Consider the following 18,260-nt stretch of genomic DNA (forward strand, 5'->3'; position numbering starts at 1 on the left):
CAATTTAATTATCAGTTAATCACATAGACACACACTTTGGTACAGGTTTATAATAGGAAGTGCAAATACTGTTAAATTGCTATCTTCTGGTTTTTTTCCAGCTTTTTTGAGGTAAAATTGACAAAATTGTATACATTTAAAGTGTACAATATGATGGTTTGATATATGTACACATTGTGAAATGATTACCACAATTCTATCTTCTGTCTTCATAGATCAAAGGAAACTGAAGGCAGAAGAAAATTAGGGTGATGCAACCAGAGAAATTAAAAAATAAATAAATAAAAATAAAACAAGCTTAATTTTAAGTGCTTTTCCCTTTGTTCTTCCCAGTCATATTGAGAAGGGAAATGGTCTTCCTCTTTTCATTATTATAAGTTCTTTCTGTATGTTTGCTGTTTGTCAGGTTTTTTAAAATCATTTTTACCAAAAGTTTTCCTAAGGAAATTGCAACAGAAAACAACAACAATAACAACAACATAAAAATGCTTTTTACTGTGATGTTTACTTGAGGCCTTTAAGCTCTGGTTCACCAATAAATGGGAGCACTTTCCTGAGGCAGAAAATAGAATAACAGGAAAAATTGTTTCTGAATGAATAATAAGATGAAAGGAAATATATATATCTAAAATTCACCTTGAACAAGTATAAACTGGAAATACCAGATTTGTGTTTCTCTTATGCTAATTGACATCTTTGTCTTGATATCTGTAAATATCTACATCTGCACCATCAACATATACAAACTTGATCTCATTCTTTTCCCTCCATTAATATCTTTATTCACTTAAGCAACTAATGAAGTAATATTTAGCTCATTTTTACTCTTCCCACTTCCTCATTGATGTAAAAATTGATTCTGTCTTTTAAACATCTCTAATGGATATATTAAACTTATAGAAAGTACTCAAAATATAACTTTATTTTCGTATTCTACTGTTCCTTTAAAATGTACTCAGTACAGGAAATTAAATTTTTCCTCTGTTATTGCATGATAACTCCTGCAGACTCCATCATTTCTCTGTTCACTTTAGATAATAAAATGTCCTATGTTCAATTTTTGCTGTAAAAGTCTTGATTCAGAAGTCACCCAGTCCTATACTGATTAACATTTTAATCTTCTATAAAGGTAAAGACATTTCCCACCTCTCTAATGAGGACTGGCTTCGAGTTGCTACTCCCATTAGACGAAAGCATATAGCAGAGGAGACCTCTTTTTCTCACTTACTTTCTCTCTCACTAGCTCACTAATATCGTTGACCTCTCCAGTGCTGGCAGATGTAGGAACAAAAAACAAAAACAAAACACACACACACAGACACACACACACACAAAAGGAAAATGGCTCTGCTGATGATACCATTTGTATTAGCTCATACATTGTTATGCATAATACCTTTCAGAAACTCTGATCTACAGAACAACATCTTTATACTATAACTTTTTTTATAACTTTTTTTATAAACTTTTTATAAACTTTTTAAACTTTTTTTATAACTTTTTATATAACTTTTTTTCATAATCTGTTGCATTTCCAAATCTTTTCTATATGTGTCTTGAAGTTGAACTACATGAAACTACCAACAGCCTGAGTTCTTACCATACTCCCCCACTAACCAGCTATGTGATTTTAGAAAAGTTACCTAATGTATCTGTGCCTTAATTTTATCATTGTGAACAGGTTGGGAATACATTGGGAGCATATATTTGATACACAGAGTTTTGAAGAAGAGTAAATAATTGCTACTACCACTCACCTAATAATGATGATGATGGTAGCAAATATTCTGTAAATAATGGTAGTGCCAGACACCATTCTAAGCATTTTATATGTCTTTAAACAAACTTCCCCAATTATTCAATTGTCTCTCATATCCTGCTGGTTTTCACAGGTTTTATACTCTCTATGAAGTGATTTTTCTATTCTTATCTACCTGGAGAATTCCAATACATCCTTCACACCTCAACCATCTCATTCTGTGAAGCTTTGCCTGATGCCTTGTGGGGCACAGTGAGTAACCACTTTCTTGATCCCATCACATTTATTGTTTCTTCATCTTTTTTTCTCTTCACGTTGTGTTGAAGGCTACTTTGTGCTTCTCAGAGACAGAGATGTTCTTTTTCTCACCTCTGTCTTCAGTGCCTAGTTGAGTGCTTAGCACAGAATAGATAATCAATAATGTTGTATTCGTAAATAATGAACTGCGTTAATACATAACTGATATAAAGCCCACATTTCAGCGAATGTTGTAAACATTTCTTGAATTTAATTAATTTTTGTTGAAATCAAAAGAAAGACAAAAGAAAGGTCAATTTTATTTAACTGCTCTAAGTTATATTTGAGAAAAGTTGTTAGTTTCTATCTCTATCTCTCTCATATAGAGAGAGCTAATGACCATTCTGCATAATGGCCAAGTGTACATGTAATAGTTTTTATTCATTTTGATACGAGATTAAACTTACATGGACCAAAACTTTGTGGTGCTTTAGATGACAGTTTCATGGTCTATAGTGTTTCCATCCTCTAAAACATGTTTAGGTATTGACAAAGGAATTTCAAGAGCTGCTCAAACATTGCAGCAGGAGTGTATATTGGTTAAAAAAAAAAATTCAGACGTCAACTTGGAGGTATTAAAATTTTAAAATATGGGGCTTCCCTGGTGGCACAGTGATTGAGAGTCTGCCTGCCGATGCAGGGGACATGGGTTCATGCCCTGGTCCAGGAAGATCCCACATGCCGCAGAGCGGCTAGGCCCGTGAGCCATGGCCACTGAGCCTGCGCGTCCGGAGCCTGTGCTCCGCAACGGGAGAGGCCACAACAGTGAGAGGCCCGCGTACCGAAAGAAAAAAAAAAAAAAAAAATTTAAAATGTGTTTACCCACTTCCTAGCCAATTTCATTTCTAGAATCCACACTGCAGAAAGAGTTGTACTAGCACATAGCACACAAGGATATATTTGTAAATATGCTTATGAAACCATTGCTTGACAAAACTGAGACAACCTAAATGTATGTTAGATCAGAAATTGTTTTGTCAAAGACTCCTTTTTTGTTGTTTCATTTACTTATCTCACCCTAGGAAATAATAGCCTGTACAAGCTCTTACTTCAGTGACAAAAAATGTTTAGAAAATAAACCCAAGGATAAACATGCCAAGAAAAGAAAGTTTCTCAATGAGACCCTGAGTAGGATTGTTGTAATTCTCATATTCTTATGCAATTCCAGAGCAAGATCCCTGATGAGCAGGAGGCAGCCCCAAACACGTCACATTTTATTGCATAAAATAATATCAAGAGTGAAACAATCTGAAAATTCAAAGATACTACACTAAGAATTGCAGGGGTATGAGGGGAGTGTGAGGGAGGGAGAGAGAGACAAAGACAGAGAAAGAGAAAAAGAGAGCAAAAGAAAGAGTTTCCCCCCTAACATCAAAAACTCTATCCTCCATTTCTTTGTCTAATTAGTATTTATGTATCCATGGTCCACACTTAGTATCCTTCTTCTTAAGAGAAGAACAAGGTAGAGGAGATAGTGAAGGTGAATCTAAATTCCTGGCTGAGTCTCCCAACTTGTCATTCATTATCAGCTGAGTCCATGAGGTTCAGACTGCTTTCAGATCATTCTTGGTACTGAAAAGATATATATTTTTAAAAGTTTGTAGTGGAAAAATATACATAAGAAATAAAGTATTTAAGTTCTACTTAATCTCTACTCCCCATCATAAAATTTTCTTACCACCTCAGTTCAATCACTCGTCACTCCTAGAATGTTCTATAGGTGTGGACTCTACTGGAATTTAGGACTTGAATCTCAACAACCAATGGCCATCAGAATAAAATTAATTCTACAATAAGTAAGCCCTCTTGTATTTATCATTTTTACTTTGTTTACTTTAACAACTATAAACGAGGGACACCATTCACTAGCAAAGAGATATCTGGAAATAATCCATACATGTGGAAGGCTGGATGTGAAAAAGTAAGGATGACTCAAAGAAACCTCCATTTCATAAATAATATAATTGATCTAAGAAGAGGAATATCTTTTAAGTCATTATATTTTATCACCAAAATCTATATTGTTGTAAAAATTATTGCAATCAGTGGTAATTTTGCTTTTTTTCTGGGGTGCACTCCAAATTTATGTTATTCTCACTGCTTAAGAAGTGTTAGATTAATTTAGTTACCCTTTACCTTAGTAAGCTTGACCAAAATCCACATTAAAATTAGAAAGAAATATAAATTTGTAGTAGTTACTTTGGATCGTGACGTATATAGAAATCAGAACACATCTTTAAATATTCTAAGTTTTTTAAGAGCTTAGTTATTTGCAATGTAATCTGGTAAAGTCAGCTAAATTATGTCTTTCTCGAAATTTTACTTGCAAGTTTATGAATTTCATCAAGAAGAAAAACACCAAAAGAGTCAGTAAGGCATTTCATGATGTAAAAAAAAAACCCAAAATCAATTGCATAAATAGAATTGGGGAATGTATGATGTACAACAAACTGTTCTAATTTCCGCAGTTAATCTCTGATGAAATTAATATCGTCTCCAGATTTAAACCAAGTTAATATTCTGTCTGTGTTATGTTTAAAGTACAGTATTGTCTGTCCAATATAGTGAAGCTAATCTGGATGCTATATTTGGAGACAAATAATAGAAAAGAGTAGACATCACTATAGGAGAGTTAAGTTCAAATTTCAGGTCTGTCATTTGCTACTGTGTGATAAAAAGTGATCCATAATTCTAATTCTAAAATCCCACCACATTTTCTTGAGAGCTTCACTGAGAATGACACATGCTTAAATAGTATTTGCTTGGTTATTAAACATCTAAATCCAAAATAAGTTTCTTAAAACATTCTATTGGAATTTACATCCCATTCCTCATCATTCTTCATGCATTTCCAGAATAAAACCTATGGTAAAATATACAAAATGTGAAACACATAGAGGTATGTGATGTTATAAAATAGATTAATAATTTTAAGATGTAGTATATTGGTTTGGGGTTATTTGGAATGAGTTGTTTTCTCCTTAGGAGGAAAAAATAATCTAAGCTCCAGAAACAAAGTGAACTGGACCATCTCTGTCAATTTGACAAAAAACTATGGTGACAGACTTTAAAGATCTATTTTACTTTTAGCCAACCCTGAAATCAAAGCACTTACTTTTGATAAATCTGCTTTAAGTTTGCTGTCAGAAAGATCTAAAACTCAAAAACAATTTAGCATTTTACGTGTTCTCTTTAGTGTTTCTGATAATTCTTGCTTGCTATTTGATAAATAATAAGTCAGTTTTCTCTTGAATAACCTAGAGTTAATTCTGCAAATCAGTTAGATTGAAATATTGTTTTGAATTGTGCAATTTAATTGATTTATAAACATCTTCAACATCTTCTTATGCACTTCTTTTCCAGAACATTTTGTTGTATTTAGAGTTTTGATATTTTTTGAATAATTTTATGATGATATTAAATATCATACTCTTTGTCATGTTAGAAACAGATATTTAAATACTTTATAGATTTCCCCCAAACAAGATGTTTCATCCCCTTGAGTACTTTGTTAGATATTGAGACCTCCATATTGAGAGATATGCATGTTTATGTGGGCATGTGTGTGTGTGTGTGTGTGTGTGTGTGTGTGTGTGTATTAATATAAGTGTATCATTTGTACTGTGGGTAAGGTTGGAGCTGGAGTAAGTATAATAATCCTAAATTTCTACCTTAAAAATTTCTGTTTTTCAGAAAACTGCACACGTACACACACAACAGTAAATCTATTAACTAGTGTCTGCATAGGTACAAATTTTGACATTGCATGGCTTAAAAAAATGTCATTTTAAAAGTATATCACTAGCATACAGTATGTGTTTTTCTCTTTCTGACTTACTTCACTCTGTATGACAGACTCTAGGTCCATCCACCTCACTACAAATAACTCAATTTCATTTTATGGCTGAGTAATATTCCATTGTATATATGTGCCACATCGTCTTCATCCACACATATATATGGAATCTAAAAAAAAAAAAAGGTCATGAAGAACCTAGGGGCAGGATGGGAATAAAGACGCAGACCTACTAGAGAATGGACTTGAGGACACGAGGAGGGGGAAGGGTAAGCTGGGACAAAGTGAGAGTAGCATTGACATATATATAGTACCAAATGTAAAATAAATAGCTAGTGGGAAGCAGCCTCATAGCACAGGGAGATCAGCTCAGTGCTTTGTGACCACCTAGAGGGGTGGGGTAGGGAGGGTGGGAGGGAGGGAGACCAAGAGGGAAGAGATATGGGGATATATGTATACGTATGGCTGATTCACTTTGTTATAAAGCAGAAACTAACACATCATTGTAAAGCAGTTATACTCCAATAAAGATGTTAAATTAAAAATATACCACTGCATCTATAGCTATATCTATATTTAACTTTTACAGTATGTTACAAATATTTTGTAATCTGTTTCTGAAAAACTACAGTCTTCGAGAGTCTTGATCAGCAGTTTCCCATCTGGTGACACGATGATGGTATCACTAATAGAAATAAATACAGGCATACCTTGTTTTATTGCAGTTTGCTCTGTTGCACCTCACGGATCCTTCATTTTTTTACAAATTGAAAGTTTGTGGCAACCCTGTGTCGAGCAAGTCTGTTGGCACCATTTTTCCAAGAGCATTTGCTCACTTCATTTGTCTATGTCACATTTTGGTAGTTCTCATATTTCAAAACATTTTCAGTATTATTACATTTGCTATCGTGATTTGTGATCAGTGACTTTGATGTTACTATTGTAATTGCTTTTGGATACCATGAACCATGCCCATATAAGAAAAAACTTAATCAATAAATGTTATGTGTGTTGTAACTGCTGCACCAACCAGTCATTCCCCTGTCTCTCTCCCTCTTCTTGGGCCTCCCTATTCCCTGAGATGCAAAAGTATTGAAATTAAACCAGTTAATAATCCTAATAATGGTCTCTAAGTGTTCAAGTAAAAGGAAGAGTCACACGTCTCTCACTTTAAATTAAAAACTAGGAAAAAAATCAAGAGCTAGAAATGATTAATCTTAGTGAGGAAAGCAAATTGAAAGCTGAGATTGGCTGAAAGCTAAGCTTCTTGTGCCGGTTAACCAAGTTGGAAATGCAAAGGAAAAGTTCTTGAAGGAAGTTAAAAGTGCTACTCCAGTAAACACAGAAGTGATAAGAAAGTGAAACAGCCTTATTGTTGATATGGGGAAGTTTTAATCTTCTAAATAGAAGATTAAACCAGCCATAACATTCCCTTCAGCCAAAGCCTAATCCAGAGCAAGGCCCCAACTCTCTTCAGTTCTGTGAAGGCTAAGAAAGGTGAGGAAGCTGCAGAAGAAAAGTTTGAAGCTAGCTGAGCCTGGTTCATGAGGTTTAAGGAAAGAAGCCATCTCCATAACATAAGAGTGCCAGGTGAAGCAGCAAGTGCTGATGTAGAAGCTACAGCAAGTTATCCAGAAGATCTAGCTGAGATTAATGAAGGTGGCTACCTAAACAAGAGTTTTTCAGTGTCCAGCCTTTTATTGGAAGAAGATGCCATCTAGGACTTTCATAGCTAGAGAGGAGAAGTCAATGCCTGGCTTCAAAGGACAGAGTGACTCTTTTTTTTTTTTTTTTGTGGTGTGCGGGCCTCTCACCACTGCGGCCTCTCCCGCCGCGGAGCACAGGCTCTGGACGCGCAGGCCCAGCGTCCATGGCTCATGGACCCAGCCACTCCGTGGCATGTGGGGTCTTCCTGGAACGGGGCACGAACCCATGTCCCCTGCATTGGCAGGTGGACTCTCAACCACTGCACCACCAGGGAAGCCCCAGACTGACTGTTTTATTAGAAGCTAATGCTTGGTGACTTTGGTGACTTTAAGTTGAAACCAATGCTCATTTACCATTCTGAAAATCCTAGGGCCCTTAAGAATTATGCTAAATCCACCCTGTCTGTGTTCTATAAATTGAACAGCAAAGCCTGGATGACAGCACATCTGTTTGCAATATGGTTTACTGAATATTTTATGGCCACTGTAGAGACCTACTGCTCAGAAAAAAAGATTCCTTTTAGAATATTACTGCTCACTGACAATGCATCTGGTCACCCAAGAGCTCTGATGGAGATGTACAATGAGATTAATGTTGTTTTAATGCTGCTAACAGAGTATTCATTCTGCAGCCCATGGATCAAGGAGTAACTTCAACTTTCAAGTCTTGTTATTTCAGAAACAGAAAAGTATTTTGTAAGGCTGTAGCTGTCATAGATAGTAATTTCTCTGATGGATCTAAGCGAGTAAACTGAAACCCTTCTGGAATTCATGAGGATTCACCATTCTAGATGCCATTAAGAACATTCATGATTCTTGAGAAGAGGCCAAAATTTTATTTCAACCCTCATGGATGACTTTGAGGGGAGGGGTTCAAGACGTAAGTGGAGAAAGTAACAGCAAATGTGGTGGAAATAGTGAGAGAGCTAAAATTAGAACTGGAGCCTGAAGATGTGACTGAATTGCTGCAATCTCATGGTAAAACTTGAACAGATGAGGAGTTGCCTCTTTTGCATAAGCAAAGAAAGTAATTTCTTGAGATGTAATCTACTCCTGGTGAAGATGCTGTGAAGATTGTTGAAACAACAACAAAATATTCAGAATATTGCATAAACTTAATTGGTAAAGCAGAGGCAGGTTTTGAGAGGATTGACTCCAATTTCTTTTAAAAGCTCTACTGTGGGTAAAATGCTATCAAACAGCATTGGATGCTACAGAGAACTCGCTTGTGAAAGGAAGAGTCAATTGATGAGGCAAACTTTAATGTTGTCTTATTTTAATAAATTGCTATGGCCACCTCAACTTCAGCAACCAGCACCCTGATCAGTCAGCAGCCATCAACATCAGGGAAAGACCCTCCACCAACAAAAAAAGTTACGACCCACTGAAGGCTTAGATAATGGTTAGCAATTTTTAGCAATAAAGTTTTTTTAAAATTAAGTTACGTACATTTTTTAGAAGTGATGGTATTGCACATTTAATAGACTATGGTATAATGTAAGCATAGCTTTATATACACTGGGCAACCAAACAAAAATATATGACCAGTCAACTGAGCCTAGTAACCGGTCTTCTATATCAACTGAACCCAGATTGTATTTAGGGGAGCACATTTGCTAGCTGAAAAGGTCCCTAGTTTCCCTTGCAGATAAGGTTGATCATGTGGCCTAATTCTAGCCAGAGTGATGCACGAGAAAGTCATATGGTAGGGGTTAAGTAAAGCTCTTTAAAGGAACACACTCCATTGGCATGATACTTTTTGCCTTGCATCTCTGTCCTTCATTGGTGCTATAACATAAATATGTTGGTTTCTCCCCTATGGTCACAAGGTGATGGCTTCAGTATCTAGTCCTACATTCGTGAGCCATTGAATCAACACAGCTGCTTAACTCAAGAATTCGTATTACCTGAGAAAACAAACTTCTACTTTATTAAGCCAATGGAAATTGTTGTGTTTTTTTTTTATGTCATGCAAAATTCTAAATAACTTCAGAAACACAGGAAGTTGTGCATATGGTCCTAGATTTTGAGTATATTAAAAATGTTTTACAGACACAACAACACTCAAGTCCAAGAGAAGGAGTAAGAAAATTATCATAAGCCATTTTGTAGCATAAAATTACATGTTTCAAAAGTTCCACCATCAAATGTAGGTATTGAGAAAAAAATACAATAGAGAAGAAACAAGGATAAATTATACTTCATTACAGTTCTGTTTGTCTAGCCACACTTGGGACTAGCACACAAAGAATATGGTCAACACCACCAAGTTCTGCTAAATTAGAAGGTAAACTTCTAACATAATAGCACTTAATGAATGTGACAGACATTCATAGCATTGCATTTGGAATTTTACAGTATGGACAATAAAGGAAAAAAGGTTTCATTCAACAGATTTTTTTCCAAATGATTCTAATATGCTTGGTAAGATGCTTAGAATTTGAGCTAATGTTTTTTTTCCACATTCCTTCAGAGTCATTATAAACTGTATATCACGTTAGTATAATCACAGAAAAATTTCTTTCTAAGATTTTGAAAGACCTTGTAGGACAGATAACTGGAATCTAGTCCTGCCTGTTCAAGAATTAGATGGCTGATTTGGGGCCAGTTGTTTACCCTTTCTGAGCTTTGTTTTCCTTATATTTAAAATGAGGGACTTCCCTGGTGGCGCAGTGGTTAAGAATCTGCCTGCCAATGCAGGGGATATGGATTCGATCCCTGGTCCGGGAAGATCCCACATGCCACAGAGCAACTAAGCCCATGCGCCACAACTACTGAGCCTGTGCTCTAGAGCCCGCGAGCCACAAGTACCATGCGCCTAGAGCCCGTGCTCCGTAACAAGAGAAGCCACCACAATGAGAAGCCCGCGCACGTCAACGAAGAGTAGCCCCCGCTCGCCACAACTAGAGAAAGCCCGCGCGCAGCAACGAAGACCCAATGCAGTCAAAAATAAAAATAAATTAAAAACAAATAAATAAAATTAAATGAAAATGAAAATACCAAATTCGCAAGATTGAATTAAGATGAAATGGTTTCATATATGTAATTATCAGAATGAATTTCCAAATGAATGCATAGAACAGTGAGTTAGAGGAGAGTTAATTTCTACTAAGCACTAAGAACCCCAAATACATTATTAAACCTCTTCCAAACATTTTACCAAGACCATCCCATCCTCCAAACATCTAGAATTCTGATTCATTAATATTGAAAAAGTAAACCTCAGAGGATTCCTACTAGGAAAATTATAAGAGCAAACTCTTTCATATGTAGGATCACTGATTTGTTGTCATTTCTGTTTTCTAACTTGCTCAGCTGATTTTTATAGTATCATAGACTATGTTTTAGAAATATTTAACTAAATTAATTGCTTGGTTATGGTGGATTTTGTGATTGCTGATAATTAGGGTATGCAGTTGTTTGTCTCCTCTTTTTCCTTTCCTTCTCCTCCTATTCCTCTTCCTTTCTGTCTTCTTTTACAATACAATTTGAGACATGTAGTTATCATTTAGTCTGGGAAATGAGAATTAGAAGTTGAAGCATTTAGTAATTTTAAAACTCAGTTTTAGGAAGATAAATGCAGTATGCAGGAATTCTACAGAACATCTATCTTGTACTTTTAAAAATATCAATACCACGATGAACAAAGAACCAAGTGAAAACACAGCACTCTTATTCCAGATTAAAAGAGTCTAAAGAGATACGAGGACCAAATGTAATGTATGATACTTGGTAGGATGTTGGATTAAAAGACTAAAATAGATATTTTGGAGGCAGTTGTAGAAAGTGAAATGTAATCTATTAATTAGACTATGGAATTATTGTTAATTTTTTAGATGTGATCATGGCATTATGGTTCTGTATGAGAATGTCCTTATCTTGGGAGATGCATGTTGAAGTATTTAAGAATGAATTTTCTTAAATTCACATGTGATGACATCAACTTAATTTCAAGTTGTTCAGAAAAAGATAGTTAGGCACACATAGAAATAAACAGAATGTGGCAGGATATGAATATTTAGAGGATCTACATAGGTTTATATAGGTCATCACTTTATTCTTCCTTCGATTTTTTTTTTTTTAATTAAGAGTTTGGAGGAAAATATATATACCTCTCTCACCCTCATATACATATATACTTCTCCCCACCCTGTACAAAAAAGAAAGTTTTCAGCCTCTGTTTTTCTTTCCTGGGGCTTCCAGAACAAACTACCACTACAAACTTGGTGGCTTAAAACAACAGAAATGTATTCTCTCGTAGTTATAGAGACTAGAAGTCCAAAATCAGTATATTGGGAGAGTCACTCTCCTATGAAATCTCTAGAGGATAAAAAGTCTTCCCTGGTCTCTTCCTAGTTTCTAGTGGCTCCTAGCAACCCTTGGTCTTGCTTTGCTTGTAGAAAGAGGCTTCACTGCAGTCCCTTTATGTGTGTGGTATCTCTGTGTATCTGACCTTTTTTTTTTTCCTTTAATTTTATTTATTTATTTATTTTTTATACAGCAGGTTCTTATTAGTTATCTATTTTATACATATTAGTGTATATATGTCAATCCCAATCTCCCAGTTCATCACATCACCACCACCACCCCCAACCCTGCCATTTTCCCCCCTCGGTGTCCATACATTTGTTCTCTACATCTGTGTCTCTGTTTGTGCCTTGCAAACTAGTTCATCACTAATTATTAGAGAAATGCAGATTAAAACTACAATGAGGTATCACCTCACAACGGGTAGAATGGGCATGATCAGAAAATCTACAAACAAATGCTGGAGAGGGTGTGGAGAAAAGGAACCCTTTTGCACTGTTGGTGGGAATGTAAATTGATACAGCCACTATGGAGAATGGTATGGAGGTTCCTTTAAAAAACTAAAAATAGAATTACCATATGACCCTGCAATCCCACTACTGGGCATATACCCAGAGAAAACCATAATTCAAAAAGACACATGCACTCCATTGTTCATTGCAGCACCATTTACAATAGCCAGGACATGGAGACAACCTAAATGTCCATCAACAGAGGAATGGATAAAGAAGATGTGGTACATATATACAATGGCATATTACTCAGCCATAAAAAGGAATGAAATTGGGTCATTTTTAGAGACTGTCATACAGAGTGAAGTAAGTCAGAAAGAGAAAAGCATGAACTGGTTTGTCCTTTTTTATATGGAAACCAGTGACTGGATTTAGTGCCCGCCCTAATCTGGTATGACCTCATCTTAACTACATCCCTAAAGACCTTATTTCCAAGTAAAGTTACATTCTCAGGTTCTGAGAAGGCATGGGTTTTGAAGGATACTATTCAACCCACTATACCCTCCTATTTCTAATTTCCCAGTCAAAGGTCTTCCCAAAGTGTATAACAACCATTGTCCTCCCTTCTTTATTTCAAACTAACGTAGTATTAACCTACTTCATCAACTAGAATTACCATCTAACAAGCACCATGCTGTTCAGCCCTGTCAGGTCTGTATGAGCATCCTTGGGCCAGGACATCAATATCCCAGCCTCTGAAGCCTACTGACTGTGCCATCACAGGTGCCTAGCAGCGTACTAGGTGACCTCAGGCACCAAACCCTAGATGCATTCATCTTCTGTATTGACGTAGGTGATGATTTCATTTTCTCACCCAAAAGTATTTCATTTTTTCCTCCGCCTCCGACCTATCTTATATTCTCTCACCTGTTTCTTCCTTTGTTTTTTTTAATTATCTCTCATGTAATCACACTAGGAGCTACTATGACTACTTTGATTTTGTGCCTGAAGTGTACAATGAAAATAATTTTATATCACATTCCTATGTTATAAAGATGTTTGGGTACCAGTAATAAGACTAGCTTACATTATTGAATCTGTATTCTTTTTTTTTTTTGACATCTTTATTGGAGTATAATTGCTTTACAGTGGTGTGTCAGTTTCCGCTTTATAACAAAGTGAATCAGTTATACATATACTTATGTTCCCATATCTCTTCCGTCTTGCGTCTCCCTCCCTGCCACCCTCCCTATACCACCCCTCTAGGTGGTCACAAAGCACCGAGCTGATCTCCGTGTGCTATGCAGCTGCTTCCCACTAGCTATCTATTTTACATTTGGTAGTGTATATATGTCCATGCCACTCTCTCACTTTGTCACAGCGTACCCTTCCCCCTCCCCATATCCTCAAGTCCATTCTCTAGTAGGTCTGTGTCTTTATTGAATCTGTATTCTGTGGTAAGAATTATGGCCCAGGCAATGTGGGTGCTTTACATGAATGTTAAGAATATCTTCCTATAACTCTATAATTTAGGTAGTACTATTATCACCTGTTATAAATATGGAGAAACTGAATTAAATACTTTGTTCAAGACCACATATCTAGTAAACTGCCAGACAGATATATGAAACCAGGCAGTACGTGCAAAAATACTCTTAACCGGGCTTCCCTGGTGGCGCAGTGGTTGGGAGTCCGCCTGCCGATGCAGGGGACGCGGGTTCGTGCCCCGGTCCAGGAGGATCCCACATGCCGCGGAGCGGCTGGGCCCGTGAGCCATGGCCACTGAGCCTGCACGTCCGGAGCCTATGCTCCGCAACGGGAGAGGCCACAGCAGTGAGAGGCCCGCGTACCGCAAAAAAAAAAAAAAAAAAAAAAATACTCTTAACCCACAAGACATTCTTCTCCTGAAATTCAAATCAGGAGGTCCACACTTTTACTAGGAACTGTTCTGCATCTGCTTGAGTACAATATAGTATCAGGTTCTGGCTTGAGAGGGGGATGCAGAAGTTAATATGTCTAGGTGTCACCTCTTCCTTCTAGGACACCTGGAGAATGATGGCTATAAAATCTGTGGTGTCTTACTCATAGTTTTTTGTTTTGTTTTGTTTTGCTTTTTTTCATGTAAGTCATCTATAAGTCAGAGGTATGCCTTCATAGTCTCTGTTTGATCTGCAACAGCCGAGTCCCAGAACGAAGCCTGAGTTGTAAAAAATCAACAATAAAACTCTTCTTTGTCCCTGTTCTTAGCTTTAGAAAATAGACTTACTAGTCCATGTTTCTCCCCTTGGCTAAAGAGCAGTGATTTCTGGTCATGTAGAAAACTTGCCGTGTTATTTCAAATTCCCAGTCAGTTGCATACGCAAAGGTCACTTATGTATCCAGCGTTTCCTGCAGCATTTACATGGTGGTCTTTGTCCATATACTGGCTTGTGCACATTCTGCCAGTAAAGACAGAGCCCCTACCATCTTTCTTGAGCAAGTAGCTTTATGCCATGACCCAAGGTTGAGCTGCTAGGAGTACTAATCCATATCTCTTTTTATACATGCACAGTTTGAGCTTCACCAGAACTTATTCCTTCTGTTAGTGGATCACCCTCCCAGAGAGCCACAGTTAACTGGGAGAAGCACAAACATTGACCAAACCCTTTCTTGAGGGTGTTTCTTTATATTATTTGCAAATTGTGGTTTCTGTCTGGCCTAGGAAGCAAGACACGATCTCTTCTTCTAGTACTTTTTTTTTTTTGATTCCTACACTCTTTATTATTATTAAATTTTTTAGCTTTTAACTTTATTTATTTATTAAAACAATTCTTTTTTGGGGGGAGGGTATGCTGTGCGGCATGCGGGATCTTAGATCCCTGACCAGGAATTGAACCTGTGCTCCCTGCACTGGAGGCGGGGAGTCTTAATAACTGGACCGCTAGCTAAGTCCCAGCTTTTAACTTTTACTTTTAATTAGTAGTTGCTAACTCTTTCTGGTTGGTCAAAGATACAAAGCAAACTGGAGCTCAGTACATGCCCCAAATAAGTTAGAATGATAGAGGATAGATTTATCCTCCGGTCTCTCTTCAGTCACTGCTGGTTGTTGTTGTCCAGATTCCTTCCCCATTTCTTTTTGAGTGATTTCATTATTTCCTGAGGCTTCATCTATTATGCCTATGTAGATACTTCCCAAAGTTACTCTCTATCATTATTCCTTCTTCAGGATTCCAGACTTGCATCTTTGTACTTATTGTCACTTCTAATCCATTCCATTCAAATGTAAAACCTATCCTCCCTTTGCAACCACCCTTTACTTTTAAGTTAATGGTGTTTTTTTATTAATGAGTTAATGATTTCCTCATTTCCTTTTGCTAAGAAAATTGAAATTTGTAATGGTCTCCAAAATAGTACCATTTATAAATTCTATCAAACTAATCTGCCCATAACATGAATCAGCTCAGTAACATTTTCTCTTCATCCTTGTCTCCATCTGTTCCATCACTGTTGCTCTTCCCAATAAACCATCTGGCCCCAAGTCCTTATCTCAGGTTCTGCTTGTGGAGGAAGTCTAACCAAGATACCACACGTCTTGATTTACTAGAGACACTCCCAATGTATGTCTATTAGAAATAGTTATAAATAGCACTTTCATTCACGCTTTGAATTTTCCTTGTTTGGGCCCTAAATGGTCCACTGATGCTTGCCCTACTTTGAACGTATACAAATAATACATATTTGCAGGCTCTTCCCCAGACTTAAGGAATAAAAATATTTATGGGTGGGTCTGGGAGTATGCATGTTTAGCAGGTATATCTCGTGTTCCAGTGCTCATTAAATTTTGAGTACCATTATCCTGAAGTGTATAATGAGGCTGAACATCATCCTCAATACGTATAAATATTTGCTCTCGCTTATTAAACTATATCTAAATCTCTTGTATGTAAAGGTAAGCCTCTGTGCAACTCTAAGCTGCTTGTTTTCATTCTGGAACCGCTTTCCTGATGAATAGTCATGCTCATCGACATCAGAATAATTGCCATTAGCCCAGTCTTATAGCCCTCATGGGTTATTTAACAATATTTAGCTTCAACAAGGAGTAATCTCAACCCTCTCACACATTTACATGTGTGAAAATCCAACCCATCCATCATTATCATCAGTGATAACAAGTCAAGTGTTATCTTATCAAAAATGTTCTTTATTTTCAAATTTCAACTTTCTTTTTCTTTCATGGTATTTTGCATTAATAACTATTAGTTTTTCAAAATTATGCTCCCTTTATAATTTTATGATCCCTCAAAGGTAGTGACCACTTCTGATTTATCTGAACGGTCCTCAAAATGCCTTTTACACAACCTTACAAATAATACTTACTAAATATATGTGGAATTAATTAGCTAGTGGTATGGTGTCACCATTTTAGGTTTATATTACTCAATTAAAAGATGGGTGATTATCCAAGGGAACATTCAGGCATGGCTTATCTAAATGTCCAAGTGATATTATTGGGGCAAGTACTTCTCCAGGCATCCCTTATTTCTGCTTTCTTCTGCACTGGCATCTTTGTCAGGTCTCAAGAGGTAGTTCCAAAGAGCTCTTTCTATATCTGGGCTTCATATAGTTCTAGCAAAAATAGGGACTCCTTCCTAATAGTTTTATACACATTCTTGATTTGAGGTGTATCGAGGCTAATCTGACTATATATGCATGTATTCCTTACCTAATCACTGTGGCTAAGGAAATGTGATGATCTGATCAGAAAAAACTGAGTTATCTTTCTCATCCTTTGAACCAAAGGTGGAATTTGCTCCTTGTCAACCATGAGAGCTCAGAATTGGAGAGTGGGTTACATGATTAACAAATTCAAAATGAATAAATACTTTTTAGGCCAAAACAGTAGACGTCCACTAAAGCTGAATCCTGAAGATTTACCACAATGGGAATGGGCATTCCTGGACAAGGTGCCACCTGTACAAATTCTGAGTTGGGAAAGAGCAGGTCATACAAACAGCAAATAGCTCAGGATGGTAAGAGCAAAGTGCATGTTTCTGGGAACATCAGAGAAGAGGATGAGAGATGACTGAGAGATCTCATTTTCCACAAAAAGGCCTCCATTATTTATTTTTCTCTGGAGGAGTATGCATTAAAGAGTTCAAGTAGCGTGCATTCGTTATGTATTACTGCTTAACAAATTACAAAAAACTCAGGGGCTTACAATTAAATACATTTATTATCTAATAGTTTTCTTGGTTCACGAGTCTGGGTATGATCCAGAGGAGTCCTCTGTGCAAGGTCTCACAAGGTTGTAATCAAAGCATCAACGAGGCTGCATCCGAACTGCAAGTCCTCTTTCAAACTCATTTGGTTGTTGGCAGGATTCTTTTCCTTCCTTGCAGTTGTAGGACGGAGGTCCCGTTCTCTTGTAGTCTGTCAATCAGGGACTACTCTCATTTCCTAGGGGCTACTTGTAGTTTTCTGCCATGTGACCTGCCGCATGCCTCTTACAACATATTTGGTCATGCAGGAGGATCTCTCTTTAAGGCTTTCACTTGATTAAGGCAGACCCACTTAGAATAAGCTACCTTTTCATCATTTCGAAATCAACTGATTTGCAACCTTAATTACTATTGTAATATCCCTTCACCTTTGCCATATTCTGTTAGTTAGAAGCAAGTCACAGGTTCAGCCTGCAATCAGGAGGAGACAGTTATATAAATATGTGACTCATTGGGGGTCACCCCAATTCTAGTGTGTCCACCACACAGTGGAATATCATAGTAATGTTTTATGAGTAGTCTATTCATTGATATTTCCTATGAAACCTTTTATTTTCCTCTAAAAAATGGAATGACAGGTCTTTATCAACATTAATCCTCTCTCACCACTTCCCTTCCAAAACAGTCTCATTAATCTGAAAACCTGCCAAAATGAGTATAAACTATGTAAACTCATTCTACCCT

The sequence above is a fragment of the Pseudorca crassidens genome, chromosome 20 (assembly GCF_039906515.1).
Source record: "Pseudorca crassidens isolate mPseCra1 chromosome 20, mPseCra1.hap1, whole genome shotgun sequence".
NCBI lineage: Eukaryota > Metazoa > Chordata > Mammalia > Artiodactyla > Delphinidae > Pseudorca > Pseudorca crassidens.